This window comes from Sus scrofa, chromosome 17 (assembly GCF_000003025.6).
Source record: "Sus scrofa isolate TJ Tabasco breed Duroc chromosome 17, Sscrofa11.1, whole genome shotgun sequence".
NCBI lineage: Eukaryota > Metazoa > Chordata > Mammalia > Artiodactyla > Suidae > Sus > Sus scrofa.
The window spans coordinates 10,856,845-10,884,733 of NC_010459.5; the positions used below are offsets into that span (position 1 = coordinate 10,856,845).

Genomic DNA, 27,889 nt, shown 5'->3' on the forward strand with positions numbered 1-27,889 from the left:
GGCCCGAAACCCAATGACAAGAGTCCTTATAAGACAGAGGGGAAGACACACACAGGGAGTTCCGTTCCTGTTGTGGCTCAGTGGGTTAAGAACCTGACATGGTGTCCATGAGAATGTGGGTTCAATCCCTGTCCTGGCTCAGGGGGTTAAGGATCTGGTGTTGCCGAGAGCTGAGGTGTAGGTCGCAGATGTGGCTCAGATCTGGTGTTGCTGTGGCTCTGGCGTAGGCTGGTAGCTGTAGCTCTAATTCGACCCTTAGCCTGGGAACATCCATATGTTGCAGGTATGGCCCTAAAAAAAAAAAAAAAAAAAGACATACATACACAAAACACACACACATGCACACAAGACATCAGCATAGATCAGAGTGATGTGGCTACAAGCCAAGGAAGCTGGCAACCAGCTAAAGCTGGAAGAGGCAAAGATTCCAGCCCACAGCGTTCTGCTCACACCTTGACTTCAGACCTCTGGCCTCCAGACTACAGGAGAGAACATTTGTCTTGTTTTATTTTATTTTATTTATTTATTTATTTATTGTCTTTTTGCCATTTCTTGGGCTGCTCCCATGGTATGTGGAGGTTCCCAGGCTAGGGGTCAATTGGAGCTGTAGCTGCCGGCCTATGCCAGAGCCACAGCAACGCGGGATCAGAGCCATGTCTGCAACCTACACCACAGCTCACGGCAATGCCGGATCCTTAACCCACTGAGCAAGGGCAGGGATCGAACCCGCAACCTCATGGTTCCTAATTGGATTCGTTGACCACTGAGCCACAATGGGAACTCCAAGAACATTTCTCTTGTTTTAAGCCACCAAGTTCACGGTACTTTGTTACGGCAGCCACAGGGAACAAATAAACATGACGGAAATGCAGAAGACTCTAAATCTACAGCCAACAATCTCAAACAATGCTCCACAACGAAACCAAAGTGGGGCTGCAGGCCTTTGCCAATGAAACAGTTAATCCAGGAGTTTCCTGGTGGCTCAGAGAATTAATGATCTGGTGTTGTTACTGCAGCAGCCTGGGTCCCTGCTGTGGCATGGGTTCCATCTCCGGCCTAGGAACTTCCACATTAACCCAGTTAATCCAGGGCGGAAAAGATTTTCCAGCTCTATGGACCTCCATACGGGAGGGCTGCCCCATCCCTGTCCCCTCACTCCTCAGGCCTCTGGTGCTCTAGATCCCAGCCAAGCTGACCTTGCTGATCTTCCCAAAAGCCTGACATCCTGCCGGCCCTCCTCAACTCCAGGCCTGAGTGGGTCCTCAGAGCTCACACGCAAGCTCTGAGTCTCGGAGTCTGCAGGTTCATGACACACGTGGATGTCAGATTTGTTACCGCTGAGCCACGATGGGAATTCCTGGACACTTAATATTTAGGAACAAGAGTCTGATTTTTAAAATGCACTTTAAATATACATATTTTTTCTTTTTACAGCTATACCTGCTGCATGTAGAAGTTCCCTGGCTAAGGGTCGAATCAGAGCTCCAGCTGCAGACTTACACCATAGCCACAGCCACACTGGATCTGAGCTGCATCTGAGACCTACACCACAGCTGGCCACAATACCAGATACTTTACCCACTGAGCCAGGCCAGGGATCCAACCTGCATCCTCATGGACACTATGTCAGGTTCTTAGGAACTCCTAAGTACATATTTTTCTAACTATTTGATGGATGCCAATTTTATCCTTCCCTAGCCAAACTGATTGCATTGTGAGGTAAGGATTAAATCTTCTCTTTTGGTTTTTGTGTTTGTTTGTTTGGCCTATGGCATACGGAAGTTCCCTGGCCAGGGACAGAAGCTGCACCACAGCCACGACCCAAATCACAGCAGTGACAATGCCAGATCCTAACCCGCTGAGCCACCAGGGAACTCCCTTTCTATTTCTTTTGAGTCCTTCAAAGCACGAAGTGTCTGCTAGGTCATGACCCCCCTTGGTCTAAAACGCACAGCACTTAATATCCCTCTGCTCCTTGGTGAGGCATCTGCAGTGGAGGAAATATATCAGAAATGAGGATCAGTCTGTTAGTTCCTCAGGAGCTGAACTTCCAGAGGAATCAGACTCAAGGTTTAGTCTCTCCAGAAATAAGTGTTTGTCCCTGCTGATTCAGAAAGCCTGTCTGGATTCAGCTGTTGGGAGAAATGGATATTACCCTCCAAAATGAAAGCATTAGGGCAAAATACATCTTCCATCTATTCAAACTGATTTCTGCAGCAGGATCATCGGATTTGGGATAAAAACCTAAGGATGGTGGGTAAAAGACAGCTGCAAGGCCAACTAGTGATCCTGTCAGACCATTCAAAGCACTGAATCTAGGAAGCAAAGGAGGATATTGATGACAGACAGACAGGCTGATAAACTCCAGATGAGGCTGAGGAATGATAACTAGTTTCCGCTGTGTGTATAAAAGAATCATGAAAATATTAATACTAATCCCAATCATTAGAAAGTATATCACCAACATCCATATATATATATATTTTTTTTTTTTTCTAGGGCTGCACCCTTGGCATATGGAAGTTCCCAGGCTATGGGATGAATCAGAGTTGCAGCTGCTGGCCTACACTACATCCACAGCAACTCTGGATCCTTAACCCACTGAGCAGGGACAGGGACTGAATCCGAGTCCTCATGGATACTAGTTGGGTTTGTTACCACTGAGCCACCACAGGAACCTCCAGCAACATCTATCTTTTAATCCTGATCACAACCTGCAAGGTAGGTACAATTATTAGGCCCATTTTATTTTATTTTATTTATTTATTTTTTGTCTTTTTGCCATTTCTTGGGCCGCTTTGGTGGCATATGGAGGGTCCCAGGCTAGGGTCCAATAGGAGCTGTAGCCACCAGCCTACGCCAGAGCTACAGTGATGCCAGATCTGAGCCATGTCTGCGAACTACACTGCAGCTCACAGCAACACCGGATCCTTAACCCACTCAGCAAGGCCAGGGATTGAACCCACAACCTCATGGCTCCTAGTCGAATTTGTTAACCACTGTGCCATGACGAGAACTCCATATTAGGCCCATTTTAGAGATGACAAAACTGAGCTTTGGAGAGATTAACAACTTGCCCCAAGTTCTTCCTTAGTTAACACTCAGAGAGTCAGCCCATGACTTCCTGATTCAAGCTGATACCTTTCTACTGCCCTTGACCCTGAGGTGCATTCTCAGCAATTCCAATCTTGAGGGTGCCCAGGAAGCCCTGACAGAAGTAGGGGCTGGAAGAGGTCCCAGGCCTCTTCCAATGAAACAGTGACTCCACAGCAGAGAAAGAGTCCCTGGCAGGTCCCAGCTCTGACCCCGAGCACTGCACTGAGGCCAAGACAGGCCTCTAGAAAGGAATCAGCTAGTCCAAGTCCTTATTTCCCTGATGACAAAAACTACTGGGAAAAATAAAGTGACTAGGAGTTCCTGGTGGCCTAGCCATTAAGGATTCGGCATGGTCACTGCTGTGGCTCAGGTTTGATCCCTGGCCGGAAGCTTCTGTGTCTGTGGCCAAAAAATAAAATAATAATAAAGTGACCTGTGAAGGTCACGTGGCTAGTTAAAGGTGAAGTTCAATTGCGAAGGCTTTTTCATTTTCTCTTTCGTCTCTCCAAGCATGGAGTAGCCAGGACCAAAGCAGGACCATTGGGGTATCTGACAGGTGGGTTGTATTAATGTGTCATGACACTGTGCATCCCCCAATTGAATTCTTTTTTAAAATCACTTTTTATTAAAGTATAGTTGATGTACAAGATTCTGTCAATTTCTGCTGTACAGCAAAGTGACCCAGTCATACATATATGTACACTCTTTTTTTTTTTTTGTCTTTTTAGGGCCGCTCCCGCGGCATATGGAGGTTCCCAGGCTAGGGGTCCAATGAGAGCTGTAGCTGCCGGCCTACACCAGAGCCACAGCAACACGGGATCCGAACCACATCTGCAACCTACACTACAGCTCATGGCCACGCCAGATCCTTAACCCATTGAGCAAGGGCAGGGATTGAACCCGCAACCTCATGGTTCCTAGTCGGATTCATTAACCACTGTGCCACGACGGGAACTCCCTGTACATTCTTTTTCTCCTAGTATTTTCCATCGTGTTCTATCACAAGTGATTGGATATATTCCCTGTGCTGTACAGCAGGACCTCACTGCTTATCCATTCTAAGTATAATATAATAGTTTGCAGCTACTAACCCCAAACTCCCCGTGCATCTCACTTCCTCCTCCCCCCCACCTGTGGCAACCACAAATCTGTTCTTTCCCCAGTTTAATTCTACCTCCTATTTCCTGAGGCTCTGTTTCAAGCCCAGGATCATGCTAGAGCAAAGACAGAATAAAGATTCTGAATACAGGTCCCTGCCCTCAGGATTTGAAAAAGTGACAGACTTCCTAGGCGAGCCATGCCACAAGCACGTACCCAGCACATCCTAGGTCTCGGGGAATATTTAGACTGCAAAACAAATGGCCCTCTTTGGAATCTGAGACCCATTCCTGCCACCTTGTTCTGGCCAAGCGTCTAGTTCAAGTACCTCTCACTCAATGACCTGTCCTAGGTGTCTGTTTCCTGGTGCATCTTGAACAGTTTGGAATCCAGCTGGGCAGAAAGAGAGTCAGAAGAAGCCAATATGTTCCATGTAGGTTATTTACCTGAGTCAATACCCACCAGAAAATAATAATGACTAAATACAAACGGGACTAGCTCTGCACTAGGATAAATCGGAGCAGGGTCCGGGCCAGCCCCCCAACCCCAAGTGCCCCCGTCCCTGTGGGGCAGCCTCAGAGACGCCCCTCTGTGAGAGACCAGGCTCAGGAAGGCTGGCCATCACGTCTGGAAAATCAGTCTAGGGTGGCTCTAAACCCTGCATCGCTGCTGAGAGCCGTCGCCCCTCTGAGCTCCCTCCCCACCAAGGCTGCTCATTGGTGCCTTTGCCCCTTGCCTCAGCCTGAGCTTCACTGTAATCTAATTTGACCCGTGAGAAAATTGCTAGTGCCACCCCTGAGCGGGGGAGGGGCGCACACATTTCCTGGAGTCCCTGAACGGCCTTTCCTAACAAAATAAGTTACCTTTATAAAGCCTTTCCTTTTTTTCCCCCGTGACCATAGCATGTGGAATGTTCCCAGACCAGAGACTGAACCCAAGCCACAGCAGTAAACAGAGATACAGCAGTGACCACGCCGGGATTCTTAACCACTAGGCCACCAGGGAACTTCTTAAGCACTCAACATCCAAGATTTCATTTGCTCCTCCCAATAATCTCCTGGGGCAAGTACCTTATCCTCTCTTCACAGATGAAGTAAATGCGGCACAGAGAGGTTAAGCTTCTTGTCCAAGGTCACACAGCTTAGTCAGGATTTGGCTCTAAGCAGCCTGTCTCCAGGGTCTTGCCCTTCAGCCCTTCAGCTGTGCTGCCTCACGAGTCTCATTCAAGGGCCCAGAGATGTCTCTCCAGGTCCGCTCTGGCTGGAGGGAGCCTACTGCCTGCGCTCAGAGGCTGTACCCACTCCAGCCCTCACTTTGGGAGGAAGTAAGTGGAGGAGAAAGGAAGCGAATGGAATTCCTCCAGGGACTCAAATTCTCATCAGGGCTGCTCATCGGAAAAGGGAGGTGAACCCTTGGTTACCTGAGACACCCAGACTATTATTAAACTTGCACTTCCTGAGCGGGGCCATACGAATATAGTAAGAGGTAAGTAGCCCAGGGGGCTCCAGTGTCGGGCTGGGGTGGAGCAGGTGCCTCAAGGTCAGCAAGCCTGTGCGCGGGAGCTGGGAGGCAGCCCGCGGGCAAAGGCTAGGTTTAGACCTGGTGGGAGAACCCAGGGCCTCTTCACACCTCCTCTGGGGCTTGAGATGCCCTGAGCTTTCCCTGGACAATCCCAACGGACTTTTTCAAGGCCTTTTAGTGCGGAACTTCTTTAAAAAGATCAATGGAAACTGAGCTCTCATCAATTTTTGTAAACAGCGATAAGGCAGTCTCTCTCTCCCAAAGGGTCTTATTTGGGCACTGGAAAGTTTCTTTGACAGGGTCACGGTCAGAACTCCCAGGAGAGGTTCTAGATCTTTTCCTGAGGCGCCTCAGTACATCCAGGAGACCAAGTACAGCAGGCAGCTACATAGGAGAGAGGCCCTCGACCTCTGAGATTTCCTTCAAACTCAGAGCCGCGGGGTGGGGGGTGTTCTTGGAGGGGGCCTGGGGGAAAGAACAGCCAGTGCCAGGCAGTATGCACCTGTGTGGGCCCAGCCTTAGCCCACCCACCATAGAGACGTGAGCCCTGGGCCCCAGTGTGCATTTTCATTAGCTTAATTTCACCTTTTTTTTTTTTTTTTTTTTCCTGTCAAGTTGTACTATTGAAGCTTCACAAACTGTCTCCAGGTGCGGGCCCCCCACCCCCGCCCCGACTCCCACTGACAAAGATGTCATGAACCACTTAAAGGTGTCACTGAGGAAACAAGGTGTGTAAGCAGGAGCCCCAGCTTCTCCGATAACCTCTCCGCACAACCGAGAAGCTTTGCTATAAACCCGCTCCATTCCTGCGCTCTCCGGGCATCCTGCTTAGAGACTGGGTGATGCAGGGATGTGAGAAAAGCCACAGTGGACCCTGACTTTGGGAAGACCTGGCGTGAAGCCCTGTTCTGCCACTTGATGCTGTCTGTGCCTCGTACAAGTTCCCAAACCTCGACGTCCCCATTGCTAAAATGGGGACAATACACAGTTCGCCAGGAGGCTTTGAGGATGACAGGGAAAAGGAGCCCCGCCCCGCAGGCTTTTCCCGCTGCCTCTGGCCCTCCAGGCGCTAGTGTTTCTAAGGTCCAGGGGCAGAATCCCGCGGGCGCGCGAGGCAGCCCTCCTCTGGCGAAAGCCGTGGCATCCCCGCGGGTCCGAGTGGGTCCCAGCGAGGAACGGCCGGGCGTCCTGCTCCCCCGCCTCCCCCGCCGCCCCAACCGAATCGTCCCGGCCGGACTCTCCTCCGGGCACCTCCACGCGCCCGCCCCGGCCACAGGTCCCGCCGCCTCCCGGCACCAGCCCCTCCGCGGCGGCGGCCTCCAGGCCAAAGGAATTTTCCTCTGGATCCTGCTAGAAGCCTCGCCGCCCGCGGGCGTGAGGCAGCAGAAGGGCGGCCGGCGCACGTCCCCGCCCCCGCCCGCGCCCTCGCCCGGAAAGTTGGCGCCCGGCGCCCGGCGAGCCCGCGGCGAGGGGCGCGGCGGCGGGGACCCCGCGTGGCGCGGGCTGGCCGTGCACTCACCGCGGCGTCTGGACCCGACCTGCCCTGTCGCGCTGCCATCGTCCGGCGCCCGCGCGGAAATCTGAGCCCGCGCCCGGCTCCCCTCCCCCGTTATCTGCTCGGAGGCGCGGGGAGCGCCAGCAAGTTACGCGGCATCTGGCTAAAAATACAGGCGCCCGCCGCTCGCCTGGGCTCGGCTCCGGCGCGCGGACCCTGGCTCCGGCCCGTCAGCCAGCCGCTAGTGGGGTCTCTTCATTTTCTCCCCATCCTCGTGTCTGATGGGAAAGTTAATGTGAAGCGATCTCCGGAGACGAAGCACCTGCGGCCGAACCCCGCGGTGCGGGCGCGTGGAGGGTGCGGCGGGGGTGCGGGCCGAGCTGCAGGGGCGGCCGGCCGGCGGAGGGCAGCGTCCTGCGGCTGCAGAGAGGAGGCACACGCGTCCAATGGAGGTGAGGAGCTCCAAGCTGCATGGCGCTCCCCGCCCTGCCTCCTGCCTCCCCGAGCGCCCGGGTGAATGGGCCCCGGAGCCGGCGGAGACGGCCAGGGTGAGCTCAGCAGAGTCTATTTATGCCCCATCGCCAATCTGCGTGTTTACAGCGTTTACATCGTGTCCTGAGACACCAGCTAATCAGCTTCTTCCAGCTCCTGCTGGAGAGCCGAGCCGCGGAGTGAAGCTGAGAGGCAGGACTCAGATCTGTTACTACGTTCTCTCTCTCCTGCCGCCAGTCTGACGATGTTCAGGGATTGTCACCCAAGGCGGGAGGAAGCTCCCAGCTTTCTGCCCGGGACCATCCTCACCTTTTGGTGAGGTCGTTTCGGGGGCAGATGTCGAAAGCGTGTCGGGGGTTGGATACAACACGGGATTACGCTGAGCCTTGAGAAATGGCCAGCAGAAAGGGTGATGGAAACTGGCAGGGCCGCTGGTGATGCTGTTTGTTCCCACTTGGATGTTTTGGATCATGAGCCCAACTCATGCTCTCTTCAGTTAGCAGTCTAGACACAATACCAAATGCTGTTTTCCCAATTCTCCTGCCCTGACACATGGGCACGGGAGAGCTGTGTGTTGGGAGGTAACTGAGTACCTATTAGGTGATGGACATATTGCCTTATCTCATTAACACTCACAGCCGCCTCTAAAGGTAGAAGATGCTGTTGGAGCTGTACAGACACGGAAGCTGAGCCCAGAGAGATGAAGGTCAGGACCCAAGGTTGCTATTAGGAAACACAGGGTCCCACTGACCCAAAGCCCTTCCATTAGCAGCAGTGGCAAGATCCCCAGCCCAAGTGCACCCGGTGCCAGGGGGGACAACCAGCAGGCTGCTCTGAGGTTAGAAAAAAAACCCGAGTGTTTGCCAAAGTAAGGCGCTCTTGTAAATTGGTGCAGCCGCTGTGGAAAACAGTATGGAGGTTCCTCCAAAAACTAAAAATAGAACTACCATTATGATCCAGCAGTCCCACTCCTGGATATTATCTGAAGAAAGTGAAAACACTAATTCGAAAAGATATCTGCATCCCAGTGTTCATAGCAGCATTATTTACAATGGCTAAGATATGGAAGCAACCTAAGCATCCATTAGCAGAGGAATGGATAAAGATATGGTATGTGTGTGTGTGTATATATATATAGAGAGAGAGAGAGGAGAGAGAGAGAGACAACCACCCGTATATGTAGGATACTACTCAGCCATACAAAGAACAAAATAGTGCCATTTGCAGCAACAGGGATGGACCTGGAGGGTACTATACTTGCTGAAATTTAGCCAGACAGAGAAAGAGACTGATTAAGACTAAATAAGCAGACAGAGAGAGACTCACACTGTTTTCATGTATATGTCTTACATGTCTAGTATAAATAATGAAACAAACAAATGAATATAACAAAACAGAAACAGATTCACAGATAGAGAACAAACTAGTTACCAGTAGAGAGAAGAGCAGCGAGGAGGGCAACAAAGGGGAAGGGGATTAAGAAGTACAAGCTACTGGGTATAAAATAAACAAGATACAAGGATATGACATTTGGCACAGGGAATATAGCCAATATTTTGTAATAACTTCAAATGGAGTATAATCAATACAAATATTTGAATCACTATGTTGTACACCTAAAACTAAAAATTAATACAATATTGTGAGTTAACTATACGTCAATTAAAAGCAAAACGGGAGTTCCCGTCGTGGCTTGCGGAAACGAATCTGACTAGCATCCATGAGGACTCAGATTCAATCCCTGCCTCGTTCGGTGGGTTAAGGATTTGGCGTTGGTGTAGGTCGCAGACGCAGCTCGGATCTGGAGTTGCTGTGGCTGTGGTGTAGGCCAGCGGCTACAGCTCCAATTAGACCCCTAGCCCAGGAACCACCATATGCCTTGGATGTGGCCCTAAAAAATAAAGGAAAGTGTTTTCAAAGCCATTTGACAATTAGGGGAAAGTCCCAAATAAATGGGATAAACAAGATCAGGAGAGAGGAACAGGTTATTGCCAAAAAAAAGAGTGAAGTGTATAAGGCAGCATGCCCCTCCCCATTGGGGTGAAACTGCTGGTATTTAAAGATAGCAGGGGAGTTACCATTGTGGCTCAGCTGTAACGAACCCCACTGGTATCCATGAGGATGTGGGTTCGATCCCTGGCCTTGCTCAGTGGGTTAAGCAGCTGGTGTTGCTGTGAGCTGTGGTGTATGTCGCAGACACGGCTTGGATCCTGTGTTGCTATGGCGGTGGTGACCTTTAGCCTGGGGGAACTTCCATATGCCTCATGTTCGGCCCTAAAAAGCAAAAAAAAAAAAAAAAAAAATAGCAACAGCAGTATTCTCTAGGCCCAAGACCTCAATGCACACAGAGGACGGGCAACCCCTGAAAGGCAGAAAACGCCACACCTCTGGACCAAAGGACAGGAAGTCACCACACCCCCTTCTCTACGCGCAAAAGGGCACACATTTTAAAAGCACGGGTTACCCTGCATGTCTCTAGCTCTGAGCCTCTTAAAAACCGCCTCTCAGATTTGCTAAGAGCCTCTACATAGAGAGCTTCAATTAATAAATTATGGTTACTGGAACAGCCCCGATCCATAGCCCAGTGGAATATCTCAAGGGATTCTAAAGCACTGTTCCAACATTAATATTGAGAGAGAGAAATGCCCTGCCCAAATGGAAGATGAATAATACGTATCATAGTTTCAAAAACACTGATGCAATGCACTCAAACCATGAACTGAAAAGAGACTGTTTTCAACAGCTGTACTGAAGAGTATGAACAATGCACTATAAACTGCACATTTAAAACGCACAATTTGGTAAGTTTTTATATATACATAACTCTATAACCTATATATATAAGTATAAAATATACGTAACCTTTTATATATGACATAACCCTATAAAACCACCACTACTATCAAGACAATGAACCTCCAAAAGTTTCCTCCTGCCCCTCTATAGTCCCTCCCATTGGTCCATTTTCTTGCCAGCACTTGGTATGACCAGCCAATTTAGATATTCTGATAGGCGTGTGGTAGTATTGTGGTTTTAGTTTCTATTCCCCTAATAACTAATGATGCTAAACACCTTTTCAGGGGCTTCCTTGCAATCCATATATCTTCTTTGGTGACGTGTCTGTTCAAATCTTGTGCCCGTTTTTTATTTTTTACTGCTTTAAAGGTTTTATTATTATGTCGTTGTTTGTTTTGTTTTGTTTTGGACATGCCCGCAGCATGTGTAAGGTCCCAGGCCAGAGAAAGAACCTGCGCCATAGCAGCAACCCAAGCCACAGCAGCGACAATGCCAGATCCTTAAACTGCTGGGCCATCAGGAAACTCCCTTTTGCCCATTTTTTAAACTGGGTTGCTTATTTACTTATTATTGAGTTTTGAGACTTCTTTATACACAGCATATCTATTTCCTTTCTTTTTTTTCTTTTTTTCTTTTTGTCTTTTTAGGGCGCCACACCCACAGCAAATGGAAGTTCCCAGGCTAGCGGTCTAATCAAAGCTATAGCTGCCAGCCTACACCACAGCCACAGCAAGTAGGGATCCAAGCCGCGTCTGCAACCTATTCAATAGCTCACAGCAATGCCAGATCCTTAACCCACTGAGCAAAGCCAGGGATTGAACCTGCACCCTTATGGATACTAGTCAGGTTCTTTACTGCTGAGCCACAATGGGAACTCCCAGCATATCTGTTCTCAAGGTGAGATAAACTATGATCTTACAAGTCAAGTGAAAAGTTCAAAGTTAAATAGCAAAAAATTCCCAATCCAATTCTAATACCCAGATAGTGTAACTCCTAAGCCCTGGGTCCTTTATACCATGAATGCTATGGGTTATATACATCCTAAAGAAAAAAGATGAACTAGTCATAGTGGTCTGAAAGCTGAACACAACGCACGGTACTGTTGAGAGGAGGGGCAAGGTGCTGAGGTATCATCAGAGGACTCGAGGACTCAGGACTGCCAAGGATTCTTGCCATTGGTTGTGACCTCGGTAGGGTTGAGGCTTTGCAACCTAGATGTGCAGAGTTGGCCAAAGCCCAAGCGGAGAAGAAGGGAACAATTCCAGGGACATTATTTAATAAGAACAGAGGTTAAAAGACCTGGGACAATCAACACGAAAGAAGTGAGGGCTCAGGGAGAAACTCCTCCACTCCAGAGCCTGGGTCTCCAAGTGGGACCAACATGGCGCCCTTTCCCAGGTGCAGCAGCCTGGGTACCATGATTCAATTATAAGCTCCTCAAAGGCAAGACAGCTTGGTTCACCTGTTCTGTATTCCCCCGTCCCTCTCCCTCACCTTCCCTCCTGCTTCCCTGTATGACCAGCACAAAGGTGGGCAGAGGTGACACAGAAACACTTGCTGACTGATGTATGAACATGACGTGCGCATCTGTTTCCACAGTCATGAGGAAACCGTAAGTCACGGGGTTAAATTGACGTGAAGAAGTCTTTGATCAGACAGAAAGAATTCTTTCAGCTGTAAGGGATGTGGCTGAATAGAACTCATTGCTCAGAAAGGGCTGAATCTTTGCTGGAGATCCTCTGGGATGGTAAAGAAACATATGTCACCATCCCATGGGTTGTGTAGAAGCCCAGGATAAGGAGCCCACTTGTAAGGGGTGCTTTGGGCTCCAGGGATTCAGAAAGATAAGCCCTTCGTTTCTCTCCCCATTGACTGTCCCTCCTTAACCTTCCATCCACGCCCTTAGACAGCAAATAATCATCCTGCCTCCCTGCCTGTTTCCTGGCTCTTTTCATACCTCAAGGCTGCACTTTTACTTCTAGGATTGAGAATGCCCAGGAAACCAGCCAGTGAGAGATACTGAAACCAAAGCAAAGCGACCAAAGCAAAGGACCGGAGAGGAACTGTTGGGCTAAAAAGAAAAAGCCGAAGGGTTCTTGGTAAGGATGCAAGACCACTTGTTCTAGCCTACAGGTTCATGGCATCTGCTGTTTTTTCCCAGTTGTGCCAAATATTTTACCAGCTCTCTCTACAGTTCCTCGCAGACAAGCGTAAGGAAGGGCTGGAGGAGTTCTGTCCCCCAGAACACATTCAGCCGTGCCAGGAGGAGATGGTGCAGGGGGGAAGAACGGGACCCAGCACACAGTGGACCTGGATGGAGGGGGAGCCTGGCACAGCTCCAGGCCCCTCTGCCACCAACTCTCCCTGAATCTTCCAGAAACGGGGAGCCTGCTCCTTTTTGCTCAAAAGCATAAAGCAAAGCATCCCAAGTGCATGGGATTCTCAGGCGACTGCCTTCACAGGAAGCTTTGGGAGATGGGAACAGGCAGCTTCAGACTGGACCCAAGCTGGCTCCTCTGTAAAGGGATGGAGCTGAGATTCAGAGCAGACCGGGGAGTCCAGAGTTGGGCTTCCTGGCACCTCACGCCCTGGTCAACGACCACTCTCCCCCACCCGCCCCCATGTCCCCAGAGGACAGAGGGCTGTTTTAATCCTACTCTGAAATAAAATTTGACGCAGCACTGAAAGGCACCAGCATCACCATTTGCTTTTCCCGGCAGCCTTAGAATATGCAAAGTCAGAGTTCCCATTGTGGCTCAGTGAGTTAAGAACCAACATTGTCTCTGTGAGGATGTGGGTTCGATCCCTGGCCTCCTCAGTGTGTTAAGGATCCCGTGTTGCCGTGAGCTATGGTGTAGGTCACAGACGTGGCTTGGATCCTGCATTATTGAGGCTGTGCTGTAGGCTTAAGGTGCAGCTCAGATTCAACCCCTAGCCTGGAAACTTCCATGTGCTGAAGGTGTGGCCATAAAAACAAAACAATACAAAAAATTTGAAGTTAACAGGCTGACAGTCAAACTGTGTAACCTTTTTTTTTTTTTTTTTTTTTTTTTTTTTGCTTTTTAGGGCTGCACTTGCAGCATAAAGAAGTTCCCAGGCTAGGGGGCAAATGGGAGCTGCAGCTGCCTACACCACAGCCACAGCGATGCCAGATCCAAGCCTCACCTTCAACCTGCACAACTCACGGCAACGCCGGATCCTTAACCCACTGAGTGACGCCAGGGATTGAACCCAAGTCCTCATGGATACTAGTCGGGTTCGTTTCCGCTGCGCCACAATGGGAACACCCAAACTGTAACTTTTGATGAAAGTGATATGTTCCCTGGAGGACAGAGATAGACCCCCCACACCCCCCCAAATGTGGCTGTTCACCTGGAGACCTGCTATGGACACCCCCTCCCAGAATATGGATGCTCAAGTTGGGCAGCAAGAAACAATGGCCTGTGGAAAAAGACTGCCTGCATAGATTAACCTCCTACAAGGACTGACTGCCCTCTGTCATGGGACTTGACCCCCTACCCATCCCTTGACCTTCCCCTCCTCCTCCTTCGTCGTTCCTGCCACAAGTTCCCGCCACAGAGACTTTATAAGCCTCGCCCTCCTCACAGTCAGGGCTGGTGCCATCTGGAGCTCAGCCCGTGCCCCTCTGATGCCTTAATACCTCTCTCTTGCTTTACAACTTGGCCTTGCCCGTTCCTCCCTTGGCAAACCTAAAAAAAGGGAAATAACTTTTCTGAGCATCGTTTTCCTCATCAGTGAAATGAAAATAAGCTCTCCTCTTCCTGGCCCCTTCCTGGGTATTGTGAGAATAACGTAAAAATGCCCAGCACCACTGCAGGCACATAGTAGGTCTTCAGTGAATGACAACAATGTTCTTTCCCCCTTCTTTCCTCGCATCACGAAAGCTTTTGTCAAAGGTGGACGTGCCACCCCCCCCAACACACACACACCTCGAGGTAGGGGGTGTGACTGCTTTCGCTTTGACCCTGGAACTTAGAGGCTGGTTATTGCCTGTGCAAGGTCGGAGCACCCTTGGCCAAGAATAAGACCCCAGCCAGCCCAGCTGCTGTAGCCACTAGACCTCTCAGACTTTCACTGCGTCATTTCCTTTTTCTTTTCTTTTTTGGACGCCCTGAGGCATATGGAATTCCCAGGCCACAGATCAGATGGGAGCCACAGTTTTGACCTAAGCCACGGCTGTGGCGATGCCCAACCTTTAACCCACTGTGCCAGGCCGGGGATTGAACCTGCAGCCCAGTGCTCCCAAGATGCCACTGATCCCGTTGCACCACACTGGGAACTCCCCAAGCTTCAAATTCTTGATGTACGTTTATTTTTTTTTCCCCTGCATCATTTTTAATTTCCATTTTCTCTGCTGTGGAGAAAGAATTCTCAGGGCACAAGTCCAGCTGAAGCCCTGCTCCTGAGCCCCGCCCGGGCCCACCACTCCTCCCTGCTGCATCCCTGCCTACAGGATAGCTTTGCCCTGAACCATTCTTCTATCTGCCCAGCCCCGCACCCACCCAGGGAGTTGCCCCAGCTGGAGTCTCTGTGGGAGGCTGATACGGGTGGGTTGCAGGAGCTCCACCTTTTACTGAGAAAGGCAGGCGGGCTTATCACCCCCCCCCCCGCCCCCCGGAGCTGCGCTACACTCCCACCCCACCCTGGGGGAGTCTGTGAACCCTCTAAAACATCCTACTTGGTGTGTGTGTGTGGGGGGTATTTTTCCCCTTGGGGACACTGCTGGGCCCTTCCTGCCCTAGCCCCTTCCCCAGTTAATTAGGGAGGAACTTGGCAGAATAGATGCTTCAGCTCTTGAGTCAGATTGCCCCAGAAATCCAGGGTGACTCCTTCAGACCTTGAGTGATGAGAGCTGAGAGCCTTGGTTATTTTTCTATTTCACTGTGGGGTGAGCTCCCCGGTGGCCAGTTCAGTGGCCCTGGGCCCCGCCTCCCTGGAGCAAGGATCCCGAGTGAGTGCAGGGTCTATTTAGGGAGGTGATTGGAGCTGGGTATCAAGTCCCACGGTGCTGGCACTGGTGTCTATCATGTTCCTTTTAAGAGGGTTGGCAGGCCTGGGGTCTATTTTTAAACTTATGAGAAGGTACTCCGTGCATTCCAGGGCAGGCCAACGTCAAAGCCAAGATCGCACGGGGGAGGCAGGGAGAGCGAGGCTGGATCTAGGATCTTCTCTTCACTTACACACAGGGGTTCCCCTTAGTCCTGAGACCAGACACTGACCGTCCATCAAAGGGGTCTCTCTAATTGGAGGTCCCTCTGGGACATGACCTCAGTGGAATTTGACTTCTCACACTGAACCCTTGAGTGACATGCTGGGTCTGTGTTTCAGTATTGAGATTTTGAAACTAGACCCCCACACTCAGGGTGAAAAATCATGTGCCTTTTTGTATATCTAGCCTCTCCCTTTCCTCTGATTTTTTTTTTTTTCTTTTGACAGCCGGACCTGCAGCATATGGAATTTTCCAGGCCAGGGGTCAAATCAGAGCTGGAGCTGAGGCCACAGCCACAGCCGTAGCCACAGCAACATGGGATCCAAGCCACCACGGGAGACCTATGCAGTAGTTTTCAGCGACACAGGATCCTTAACCCACTAAGCGAGGCCAGGGATGGAACCTGCAGCCTCATGGATACCAGTTGGATTCTTAGCCTTCTGGGTCACCATGGGAACGCCTCTCCTCTGATTTTCAAAGCAGACCTAGAAACCCCAGCCCCCTGGCCCCAGCCCTGGAGAGCCCATAGCCAAGAATTTGCTGTGGAGAAGGGGGCAAGCAAAGCCTGACTCCCACAGGGGTCTCTGTGCCCACCACCTGGGAAATCCTGCCCTGTGCTGGAGAGAAGCGTGGGGAGTGGGCTCGAGGGGCTAGTCCGCAGGGGACAGGATTATCTTCCCAGTAGTGAGAAGCCAATAGGCACCAGACGCCACTGTTTTCCATCAAACAACCAGATGACGAGAACAGAATGTTTCATGTACGCTAACAAGTTTCAGCTTTGGTATCCACTTCTCTTTTTGAATAAGAAACAGACCCAGAATCCCGAAAGAAAAAACTGCCTTGAGAACAAGCAAGGGTTTCCACTGAGCAGTTCCAGGACACCCCCCCCCCCCCCGCCCAGGGGCGGGGGGGGGAAACCGGGCAGGGAGGTAAGGATGGGACAAGCATCTTCCATTCATCTCCAAACTCCTGTGCCCAGCACGGAAGCTACTCTCCATACCTGATGAACAGGATTAAGCTCCCAACTCATGGAATGGGATTCTGCCAGGCCAGGTCAAAACAAGACACGCGTGTTGACACGACCCTGGCTACACACCAGAGGCTCCATCAACAGTAGCCCAGTTGGAATCTGAATTGATCCATTCAGATTGTAAAACGGCACATCGGTCGAAGAAAACAAATCATGGGTCCAGGGCTGGTTGGCCAAACCATTCATTTCCTCACCAACCATTATGTGGTCCCTGCGGGAACAGCCTTGGAACCACAGTCGATTCTGGGGTGGCGTGGGGCGGGGGTTGTCACAGGCGTGGCCTTTCCCCTGGAGGCCTGGGCTCTGCTACAGGAAAGGATCTCACCCCTCCGTCCTCACCTCCCAGCCCCTCCCCATAATCACCATCTAAATGAAATGACAATTGCCCAGCCAGGCCCAGCAGAGCCATGCTGCCTCCTCCCTCCAGGTCCCCCAGGCAGACAATTCTTCAAAGATTCACAACCCTCTGCTGAGGCCAGAAAGAAGAGGGAGATGTCATGAGGGGTGACAGCATTGTTCTTTTTTTTTTTTGTCTTTTTGCCATTTCTAGGGCCGCTCCCGCGGCATATGGAGGTTCCCAGGCTAGGGGTCGAATCGGAGCTGTAGCCACCGGCCTCCACCACAGCCACAGCAATCTGGGATCCGAGCCGCATCTGTGACCTACACCACAGCTCACGACAATGCCAGATCCTTAACCCACTGAGCAAGGCCAGGGATCAAACCCACAACCTCATGGTTCCTAGTTGGATTCGGTAACCACTGAGCCACAACAGGAACTCCAGCACTGTTCTAAAAGCATCCCCCATGGGAGCTCCTGTTGTGGCTCGGCAACTAAGAACCTGACTAGCATCCATGAGGACGTAGGTTCGATCCCTGGCCTCGCTCAGTGGGTTAAGAATCCAGCATTGCCATGATCTGTGGTGTAGGTCGCAGACGTCACTCGGATCTGTGGCTGTGGCTGTGGCTGTGGCTGTGGTGTTGGGCAGCAGCTGCAGCTCTGATTCGACCCTTAGCCTGGGAACTTCCATATGCTGCAGGTGCGGCCCTAGAAAGAAAAAAATAAAATTTAAAAAATGAAAGCATCCCCATGGTCAAGTGCATGGCCCATGTTCTACCATCACACTTGGCTTTCCCCACGCTGGGAGGCGCTGGCTGCATTTGCAACAAACCCTTCAGACCGTGCTGCCTGCCTGCTGGTGGTGGAGCCCAGACGGGCTGGAAACCACCCACATTTGGGGAAAACGTGTATGCACGCGATACACTGTCAGAATGGTCCCGTCTACTAAACTATGTCCAGGGCTTCCACACGTCTGGGGAGCCTTCCCCTGCAGGCTGCTGAGATGGGAAGAAGAGAAGGAGACCCTGGAGAGACTGCACAACTCACTTCTCCCTTACACATGCTGGCATGGAAAACCTTTTTTTTTTTTTTTTTTTTTTCTTTCACACTGCCACATGAGCTTGCTCTCAGCAGTGAAACCCAAGGTTCCAGAAGGATGCTCAGGTGTCAGTTCAGGCAGCCCAGGGTGGCTGCCCAGCGGATGCTTTATTCGAAGGGTGCAGAGCCAGGCTGGGTGGTGGCACATGGCCAGCCACGTGCAGATCTGCCTGAAGAATACCGGAAGGGTCTATGCCCCCGAGTCTTCCCAGCTCAGCAGAGGTGGCCCCAGGACATCCACTAGGAACGGGGGCCTGGGAAGATAGTGCTGTGCGACCTTTCTGTGACCTCTCGTCCACGATTTGTCAGCGTAGTGACAGCAAGACACAGAGGAAAGGGCAGGAGAAGGATTTGCAAATAATAAAAGCTGAAATGTGCAAGCCAGGCACATTCTAAGCATTGCAGATATCTTAACACTTTTAATTCCCAACAACCACTCTGTGAGGTAACTACCATTATTAGTCTCGTTTTACAGAAGACAAAGCTGAGGCATGAAAACATTAAGTAATTCACCCAAAGTTACTGAAGAGTAATATGATGCTTTGAGTTAGTGTGTAGAACAGAGTGAAGGCAGCTGTTCTGGGTTTTGCTTGATAATAGGAGCCTAAGAGGTTTTTTTTGGGGGGGGATAGGGGGGCTTGTTTTTGGCCTTGCCCAAGGCATGCAGAAGTTCCTTGGCAAGGTATCGAAACTGCCACAGAAGTGACAATGCCAGGTCCCTAACCTACTGAGCCACCAGGGAACTCCTGGGCTTAAGGTTTCTTAGGGTAGGTGAGAAAGGTGAAATTCAATATTCTCCAGAAAGAATTGCTCAGTCTTGGAAATTTGAGTGCACCTAGGGCCTCTCTATTAAGTTGGCCTTTCTCTCTAGTCAGAAAAGACCCCAGCCTCCGACCCAAGGCAGGTTCAGAGCAGAATTATTAGGCCACTATTTACATGAAGCCAGGCCTCACAGGTTTTTTTATTTGTTTTTGCTTTTAATTGAAGTATAGTTGATTTACGATATTATATTAGTTTCGGGTGTACAATGTGTTTCAATATTTGTACAGATTAGACTTCATTTAGAGTTATGATGAAACATTGGCCATAGTCTCTGTGCAGTACAATATATCCTTGTAGCTTATTTGATGGATGGATGGATGGATGGACTGATTGTCTTTTTAGGGCTGCACTCTCAGCCTCTGGAGGTTCCCAGGCTAGGGGATGGTTGAATCAGAGCTGTGTCTGCAACCTATACCACAGCTCACGGCAACACCAGATCTTTAAGCCACTGAGCGAGGCCAGGGATCGAACCCACGTTCTCATGGATACTAGTTCGGTTTGTTACCCCTGAGCCACAACCGGGAACTCCTCATTCATTTTATACATAGTGTCTGTACCTCTTAATCCCCTACCCCTATCTTGCCCCTCCCCTCTTCCCTCTTCCCACGAGTAACCACTAGTTTATTTTCTGTTATCTGTGAGTCGATTTCTCTTTTGTTATATTAAAGGTTTAATGAGAGGTGACTGAAACTGTCTTTCCGGGAGGGTGGGGGAGAAGGAGACTTTTTTTTTTTTTTTTTTTTTTTTTGTCTTTTTGCCTTTTCTAGGGCCGCTTCCCATGGCATATGGAGGTTCCCAGGCTAGGGGTCTAATCGGAGCTATAGCTGCCGGCCTACACCACAGCCACAGCAACGCGGGATCCGAGCTGTGTCTGTGACCTACACCACAGCTCACGGCAACACAAGATCCTTAACCCACCGAGCAAGGCCAGGGATCGAACCCGCAACCTCATGGTTCCTAGTCAGATTCGTTAACCACTGAGCCATGAGAGGAACTCCAGGGAGATGGAGACTCTTGAAACAATAAGGTTGATTTGAATCCCCTGGATACACCCTTTGAACAGTAACACCCCCATCCCAGCCAGGCTAACGAAGTTCTGGGAAGCTGATGCTAAGCCTCCCCTGCTGCCCAGGTGCCCAGCCCTGAGGGAGTGGAACCAACTTCTCTTCCCATGATTCGGCCAGAAGATCAGGGGCAGACCCAGTTGACCAAATGCTCACTGATGAGGTTTCCCCTCTCTGGGGCCAAGACATTTCAAGGCAGTTCAATCAAACTACTACCCAGCCTACCTGTTGTCCCCTGAAGTTTGCTATTTTGTACCACTTGGCAACAGGAAGGCAAGGTTCTTCCCTTTAAGATCCACTTAAGCTCCTTTCAGCGGGGTACTTAGCCGCTACCACTGAAAAACACCTTGGAGGAGTTCCCGTTGTGGCTCAGCAGGTTAAGAAGCCATCTAGTACCCATGACGATGCAGGTTTGATCCCTGGCCTCGCTCATCGGGTTAAGGATCTGGCGTTGCTGTGGTGTTGCTGTGACTCGACTCCTAGCCTGGGAACTTCTATATGCCACAGATGTGGCTCTGAAAAAAAAGAAATGAAGGAAGGAAGGAGAGAAAGAGAAAGAAGGGAAGGAAAAAGAAGGAAAGAAAAAAAAGAAACCTTGGCATCTGTCTTCTACTTTCTGGTCTTCTTTTCTCTTTATCCCGAGGCAAAAAGGGCAGATACCATGCGTGACATTTCACACAGGCTCATCACAGGATTCTTAATAACGGAATAGAGACCCTTATCTCTCTATTTAATCCTCTTGTGAATTCCGCTGGCTTCTCTTTGGAATATCTTTTCATACAGTATTTATGGCACGCCTTTTAGAATTCTTTAAATCCAAAAGGTGAGGAAATAAGCTATACATCTTCAACCCTCTCTATATCTCTCCATCCTGCTTTATCTGCAGAGAACCCTACCTGGGGGAAGCCCGGGTGTGTTACTCATTTGGACATTTCTTTCTTTCTTTTTTTTTTTCGTTGTCTTCTTGCCTTTTTCTAGAGCCACTCCCACGGCATATGGAGGTTCCCAGGCTGGGGGTCTAATTGGAGCTGTAGCTGCTGGCCTACGCCAGAGCCACAGCAATTTGGGATCCGAGCCGCGTCTGCGACCTACACCACAGCTCACAGCAACACCGGATGGTTAACCCACTGAGCAAGGGCAGGGATCGAACCCACAACCTCATGGTTCTTAGTCAGATTTGTTAACCACTGAGCCACATGGGAACTCCTCATTTGGACATTTCTAACCTGCACAATGATGGAGCAGGTCTAGACGGTCCTTTTCTGAAACCTTGGCTTCATGTCTTTTTTTGTCTTTTTTTTTTTTTTGTCTTTTCAGGGCCGCAGCTGTGGCATATGGAAGTTTCCGGGCCAGGGCTCAAATCAGAGCTGCAGCTGCCAGCCTACACCACAGCCATAGCAATACTGGATCCTTAAGCCACTGATCGAGGCCAGGATCAAACCTGTATCCTCAAAGAGACAACATCAGGTCCTTAAGCTGCTGAGCCACAACAGGAACTCTCATGCCTTTTAATCGTTTAACCCACTATGCATATGTTGGGCGGGGGACTGAACCTGCCTCTCTGCAGTTGACCCCAGGAACTGCAGTCCAATTCTTGACCAATTGCACCACACTGAGAACTCCTCTATGCATCTTTCGATGCCCATTGGACAAGAAGAGGCACTGGTGGAGGGACCAAAAGAAAGACAAAATAGGTAATATTTGGGGGATGCTTATCACGTGCTAGGCACTGTTCTAAGCATTTACAAGTGTGAACTCATTCAATCCTTCCAGCAACATCAGAAGGTAGATGCTCTCGGAGTTCCTGTCGTGGCTCAGTGGTTAACGAACCCGACTAGTATCCATGAGGATGAGGGTTCAATCCTGGCCTTGCTCAGTTTGGTTAAGGATCCAGTGTTGCTGTGAGCTATGGTGTAGGTCAAAGACACGGCTGGGATCTGGCGTTGCTGTGGCTATGGTGTACGCCAGCAGCTATAGCTCCAATTTGACCCCTAGGTAGGAACTTCCATGTGTTGCAGGCGAGGCCCTAAAAAGACAAAAGACAAAAAAAAAAAAAAAGAAAAGAAAATAGTAGATGCTCTGTCCTTATTTTATGAGTGGAAAACAGAGGCACAGAGAGGTCAAGAACCTTGCCCAAGGTCACACAGCACATAAATGGTAGAGTCAGGATTTGAACTCCACAGTCTGGAGCCAAGCCTACGATTGTGGGCATTGCACTCTGGGGGACAATGAGCCTAGAAAAACAGAAAGCTCAGGAACTTGGAGGAAGTGATAAATAAAAGAGAGGACAGGTCTGGCTGGGAAAAGAGAGGAGAGAAAGCCTGGGAAGCTCTCCGTTTTCTAATAGCAGCTTGGTGTGTTCTAAGGCTGTGCTGGTTCTGGGCACTTACTCTTAATTATTATCTGGCATTTGCTAAGTGCCTACCCTGTCACAGGTCCAATCCAGGAGGCTGAAGTCACAGACCTTCCCAGGGCCTCACCTGGAACAGAGCTGGTTATTCAGACCAGGGTGGGGAGTTGGGGCGGGGTGGGGGAAGACCTGAGTTCACCTCCTCTCTGTTCTGCAACACTATGGTCCCCTGCTTTCCTCTTGGACTCTGAATTCATAAATAGCATCACCGTTTTTCCAGGACCTGTAGGAGTTTGTTGAGTGAACCTGGGTGACTCATTAGGCTAGCATCCAGCGTTTTCTTCTCCGGGGACTGGATGACACATCCTCCTACGTCCCCCAACCACGGGGCACAGGGCGCGGCAGGGGGCCGAGCCGGGGAGGGGGGGTGGCCAGGGAGCAGCCTCCTCTTTCTCTCTTTGACTAGATTCTTCCCCCGTAAGTGGCTGATGTTTCTTGGATCAAATGGAGATGGTTTTCCTGGAGTCCCAGGTCCAGGTGGCTCTCGTGCTTGCCCAGGGAATGTGTGCATGCGTGTGCGTGCAAAAGAGAGAGTGTATGGGGGGGACTGTCACTCTCAGGGCCACCTCAGACATGTAGACACACAGTGGGTCAGAGGGCCTTAGACTCTGAGACTGGAGGCTGAGCGGGGGAGGAGGCTGAAGAGGGCAAAAGACCACCGAGTTCGCGTCTTTGCTGTGCGAAGATGTCATATGGGTTTCCTAGAGAGGGTACTTTAAAAGGCAGGTGGGGGAGTTCCCCATTGCCACTCGGCGGTAACGAATCCAGCTAGTATCCATGAGAATGCGGGTTCGATCCCTGGCCTTGCTCCGTGGGTTAAGGATCCTGTGTTGCCATGAGCTGTGGTGTAGGTCGCAGGTGCAGCTCAGATCCTGCGTTGCTGTGGCTGTGGTGTAGGCTGGCAGCTACAGCTCGGATTCAACCCCTAGCCTGGGAACCTCCATATGCCGCGAGTGCGGCCCTAAGAAGCCAAGTAATAATAATAATAATAGGCAGGAGGGGTGGGGAGAGGCTACATCGCCTACGCACAAAAAAATTAGGAGACGTTTTGGCCTTTAGCATCAAACCGTCTCTCACTTAGAAAACGAGTGACATCCCACAGCAGAAATGCTAAACAGAAATCTCTCTGCCCTGTGCTTCAGCATTTATGGGAAGTCTCCCTCTCTGGGAGGGAAAAAAAAATGTCATCCTGTTCTGTCTTAACTGGGGAATCTGAAAAGCTCATTCGAGTAGAAGCCAGTTGGAGGCTCTGACGGAGAGTGGGGCTCATCTGCTGCTTTGCCCCTCGTCCCTGAGTCTCCTCAGCCGCCTCCTTCTTCCCTGCAGTGAAGAGTCGGCAAGCTTGGGACCATCCCGAACCTGAAGCCAGGACCCCCTGTTTGGGGCCCTTCCCTAATTGTTGTGCCATCAGAGAGACACTGTCCTGGCAGGAAACCACTGGACGTACCCCAGGAGTGCCACCTGCCTTCTCTTCGGGGACCGCACCCCTAGGATCTCTGCTTAGAGACTCTACAGGACTGTCTTCCCAGGCCCCCTGGCCCTGGGCGCTCAGACTCGGCTCTTACCATGTGACTTTCCCACTCTCTTTATGGCCACCTCACACACCAAGTGGCCTTCAGCGGAGGAACCAGCAAGTCACCATTCCCAAACCCAACAAGAGTGCGGCTCAAAAATTGAGCTCAGAGCTGCACGCTCTGGGTGTGGCTGGAAAGGCAGAGATCTCAGGACCCGGGAACTACCCTTCATCTCCAAAGGTCTGGAAAGGCAACGTGACCAGTTCAAAGTTACAGGTCATGGCGGATGTAGGACCGGAAACCAAGGTGTCCACACCGCTAGGGTAGGCTCAGATGGCCCCTTCTCCCTGCCCCTTCTGGGTGGAGAGCATGCTTAGGACACAGAGCTAGAAACAATGGGACAAGGAGAGAGGGGCGGGGGAGGGGAGGCACAAAGTCTCCAAGGCCCAGGGGGTCAAGTTCAGGTCCAATCCCAGGGTCCAGTGCTTGGGAAGTGAGAGCCCCAGCTGGGGATAAGGAGCAAGTCGGGCAGGAGCTGAGGGACCCATGGCTGTCCCCATCATCCTGGCATGAGGCAGCTGGGGCTGGCTCCCGCTAAACGAAGGCCAAGGACAGAGCAGTCAGACACAACTCTCGCCAGACGGGAGATGGAGCTAAGTAAACCCCACAGTGTAATTCCCTGGGGTTTTAAATGGCAAGGTTCAAAACAGAAGCTCAGCCACTCCTTGCTGAGTCCTTGGTCTAGAGAGAGAAGACCGTTGAGATGCCCGACACCAAGCTTCTTGTACCCTGGCCCTAGCCTGGGCACCAGGAACCCTTGAGCTCAGGGATGTGCCTGCCATGCCCTCAGCCCAGACAGGAAGTAAGACCCCAGCCCACCCCAGTTCTGAAAACCTCTACCCCTGCTAGGGGCTGCCTGATGGAAGAAGGAACATTTCCTTGAAGGCTGTTAAACTAAACATGCATACTCTCAAGGCCAAAACACAGAGCCAAAAAAAAAAAAAAAAAAAAAGAGTATGTTGCAGAAATGCCCATCTGTGTTGGTGAGTCTGTGCCTGATGAGGATGTGCCTAGTGTTCCCTGGGTGGGTATTCCTTTTTTTTTCTTTTTTTTTTTTGTCTTTCCTGGGGCTGCACCTGCAGCACACGGAGGTTCCCAGGCTAGGGGTCTAATCAGAGCTGTAACCACTGGCCTACACCAGAGCCACAGCAATGTGGGATCTGAGTTGTGTCTCCAACCTACACCATGGCTCACGGCAACGCCGGATCCTTAACCCACTGAGCATGGGAGGGATCAAACCCACAACCTCATGGTTCCTAGTCAGATTCATTAACCACCGAGCCACAATGGGAACTCCGCTTTTTTTTTTTTTGGTGGGTATTTCAAACTGGGAGAGAAAAGCTGCCATCCTTGGGGCTTCCTAATGTCCCCCCCATCCCCCACCCCGCCCACGCCCCCTCCCCTACCCCGGCCCCCACATGTCTCCCTTGATCTGTTTGCCCGTAAGCCAGTCACCCAACCATTCTGCTCCTCAGGCTTCAGTTCCACAAGGTAAGATCTTAGTTCCCAGCCAGGGCATGGTACTGAGTGAGTCAGTTCTGCATCCTGTAGGCCTGTCTCTAAACATCTGTAGGGCCCTCCCCACCCCCCAGGTATTTTTAACATCTGTGAGGGGGAAGGTGATCTTGAATCCTTAGTGAATTAAACTCTAAGCATTTTATTTTAATCAAAAGATAGCGCATTGCATACATTAATTTTTATTTTATCTTCCATGTTTGGAGTTAGGACCTCTCTGTCTCTAATCACCTATGCAAATCTAAGTAAATAAGATGTAAATCCGGGTCCCAAATTAGATGAAAGAATTCTATCCTATTCAGCTGATCAAATTTCAAGTATTTCACTAACTTGATCATTAGACTCCAGCTGATCAGAAAGTCCCAAGGTTTCTAACTGCCGTATATAAGAAATGGTAGAGGCAGTCCTAAAATAGCCGCGGCGGAAAAAGCTCCTTTGCTCATCCCAAATCTATTTCCCCTGATTGAATGATTTTCTCATTTCCACCAAGAGCTGTGAAACCAGCCATGCAAGCAAGCTATCTAGGCCCCCGCAAGACCTAGGAGGAGAAAGAAATTAGGGGATATTTAGGTAAGTCAACCCTTAACAAAGTAATTGCACAGAAATGAATGGAACACATGCTGAGTTTTGTGAACGGAACTGAACCCTGCCTTCGGTCTGAGCTGTAAAAGTTATCTGCACGTTTCGTTCAAGGTCATCTTCTCCAAGGTCATCTAACATCTAAGTCTTCCTCCTGGTCCATTCGGTTCCTCTTCCTGACAATCTTGACAGACCTCTGATCAAAGCCTTCCCCTCTTTGGAGAGTTCTAACTGGTGAAATATTCCTTCTCATACACAACTGGCACCTGCTTTCCTGGGACTTTTGTCCCACCCTTTACCTGGTCCTGACCCTGGGAACATCCTGGGTCAGGCTCCGCTCTTGCCAGTGATAACCTGGTGACAACTGGGAACGCTCCTTCAAGACTCTTGAGTCTATTCTCTCCTCTGTTTCATCAAGGTTCCCCCAGCTACGCTTCCACTTGCCTCTCCTTGGGTTTGCCTGCCTGCCGACGTGCTCCACTGATCGGTGTCCAGTGTCGTTGCTGAAATGAACATCCAAACATTGTTCCCCATGGAACTGATACTCTTTTTCCCAAAGTGTGTTCCCAGGAACACCAGTCCCATGCACTGGGCAAATAAACTTTGCAAATGCAAACTTTCTCCTTAGAGATTCACAAAGCAAGGAAGCATGTTCAGGCTCTGAGCAGTCTTGGGGGAAACCTGATCAAGGGTGTTTAAAAAGCCAGTGCACCCCCAATAGCATTTGAATCTAAAAGTCAGCACAAATGAACCTTTCCACAGAAAGAACATCATGGACTTGGAGAATAGACTTGTGGCTGCCCGGGGGGGAGAGGGAGGGAGTGGGAGGGATTGGGAGTTTGGGGTTAATGGATGCAAACTATTGCTCTTGGAATGGATTTACAATGAGATCCTGCTGTGGAGCATTGAGAACTATGTCTAGATACTTACATTGCAACAGAACAATGGGAGGAAAAAGAATGTATATACATGTATGTGTAACTTGGTCCCCATGCTGCACAGTGGGAAAAAATAAAAATTAAAAAAAATTAAAGTCTTCATTTCCCTACGTCAGGAAAGTTTAGGCACTTCATTCTGACTCATCTCCAGGTAGCTAAGCTTTTTCTTTTTTCTTCTTTTCTCTTTTTTAGGGCCGCATCAGTGGCATATGGAAGTTCCCAGGCTTGGGGTCAAATCCGAACTGCAGCTGGCCTGACCCACAGCCACAGCAACACCGGATCAGAGCCACATTTGCGACCTTCAACTCAGCTTGCAGCAAGGCCGGATCCTTAACCCACTGAGCGGGGCCAGGGATGGAACCCGCATCCTCACGGACACGATGTAAGGTTCTAAAGCCTCAGAGCCAAAAGGAGAACTCCACCAGCTAGCTAAGCTCATTTCTCTGCTCCTCCCAACCCTCCTCCCCCATTCTCCTTGGCTCTCAAGAATGAATAACATAAAACCCAGAACTTTCATGCAGTAACAAACTCTATTTAGTGGATTCCTTCCTAAAGCAAAACATCTTTTGGGGATATAATTAATCAATGCCCCAATTTTCGTCCTTGGGATGTGTGAACTTGATTACATTTTCATTTCTTCAGCAAGACCCGCAAAACCATTCAATGCCACCATCTACCACACGGCTACTTTTTTGGGTGATTGATGCTTGCCATTAAGTTCACTGACAAATATGGAAGGCCAGGAAAAAATTGGAACCATTTTTAGATATTTTGAGCATGTACAGTATATCTGA

General features: G+C 50.2%; 1 protein-coding gene and 1 long non-coding RNA gene across 3 annotated transcripts in view; one reads left to right on the plus strand and one right to left on the minus strand.

Annotated features, from left to right (window-relative positions):
- Positions 1–27,889, minus strand: part of ANK1 (ankyrin 1) — a 232,872-nt gene that overhangs the window by 104,587 nt on the left and 100,396 nt on the right.
- Positions 7,295–13,322, plus strand: LOC110257497. Of its 2 annotated transcripts, none has more exons than XR_002340153.1 (4): positions 7,295–7,662; positions 12,021–12,110; positions 12,481–12,597; positions 12,693–13,322. It is a non-coding gene; the product is annotated as an uncharacterized LOC110257497 (long non-coding RNA). The 2 variants fall into 2 exon arrangements; XR_002340152.1 differs by having other exon boundaries at positions 12,876–13,317.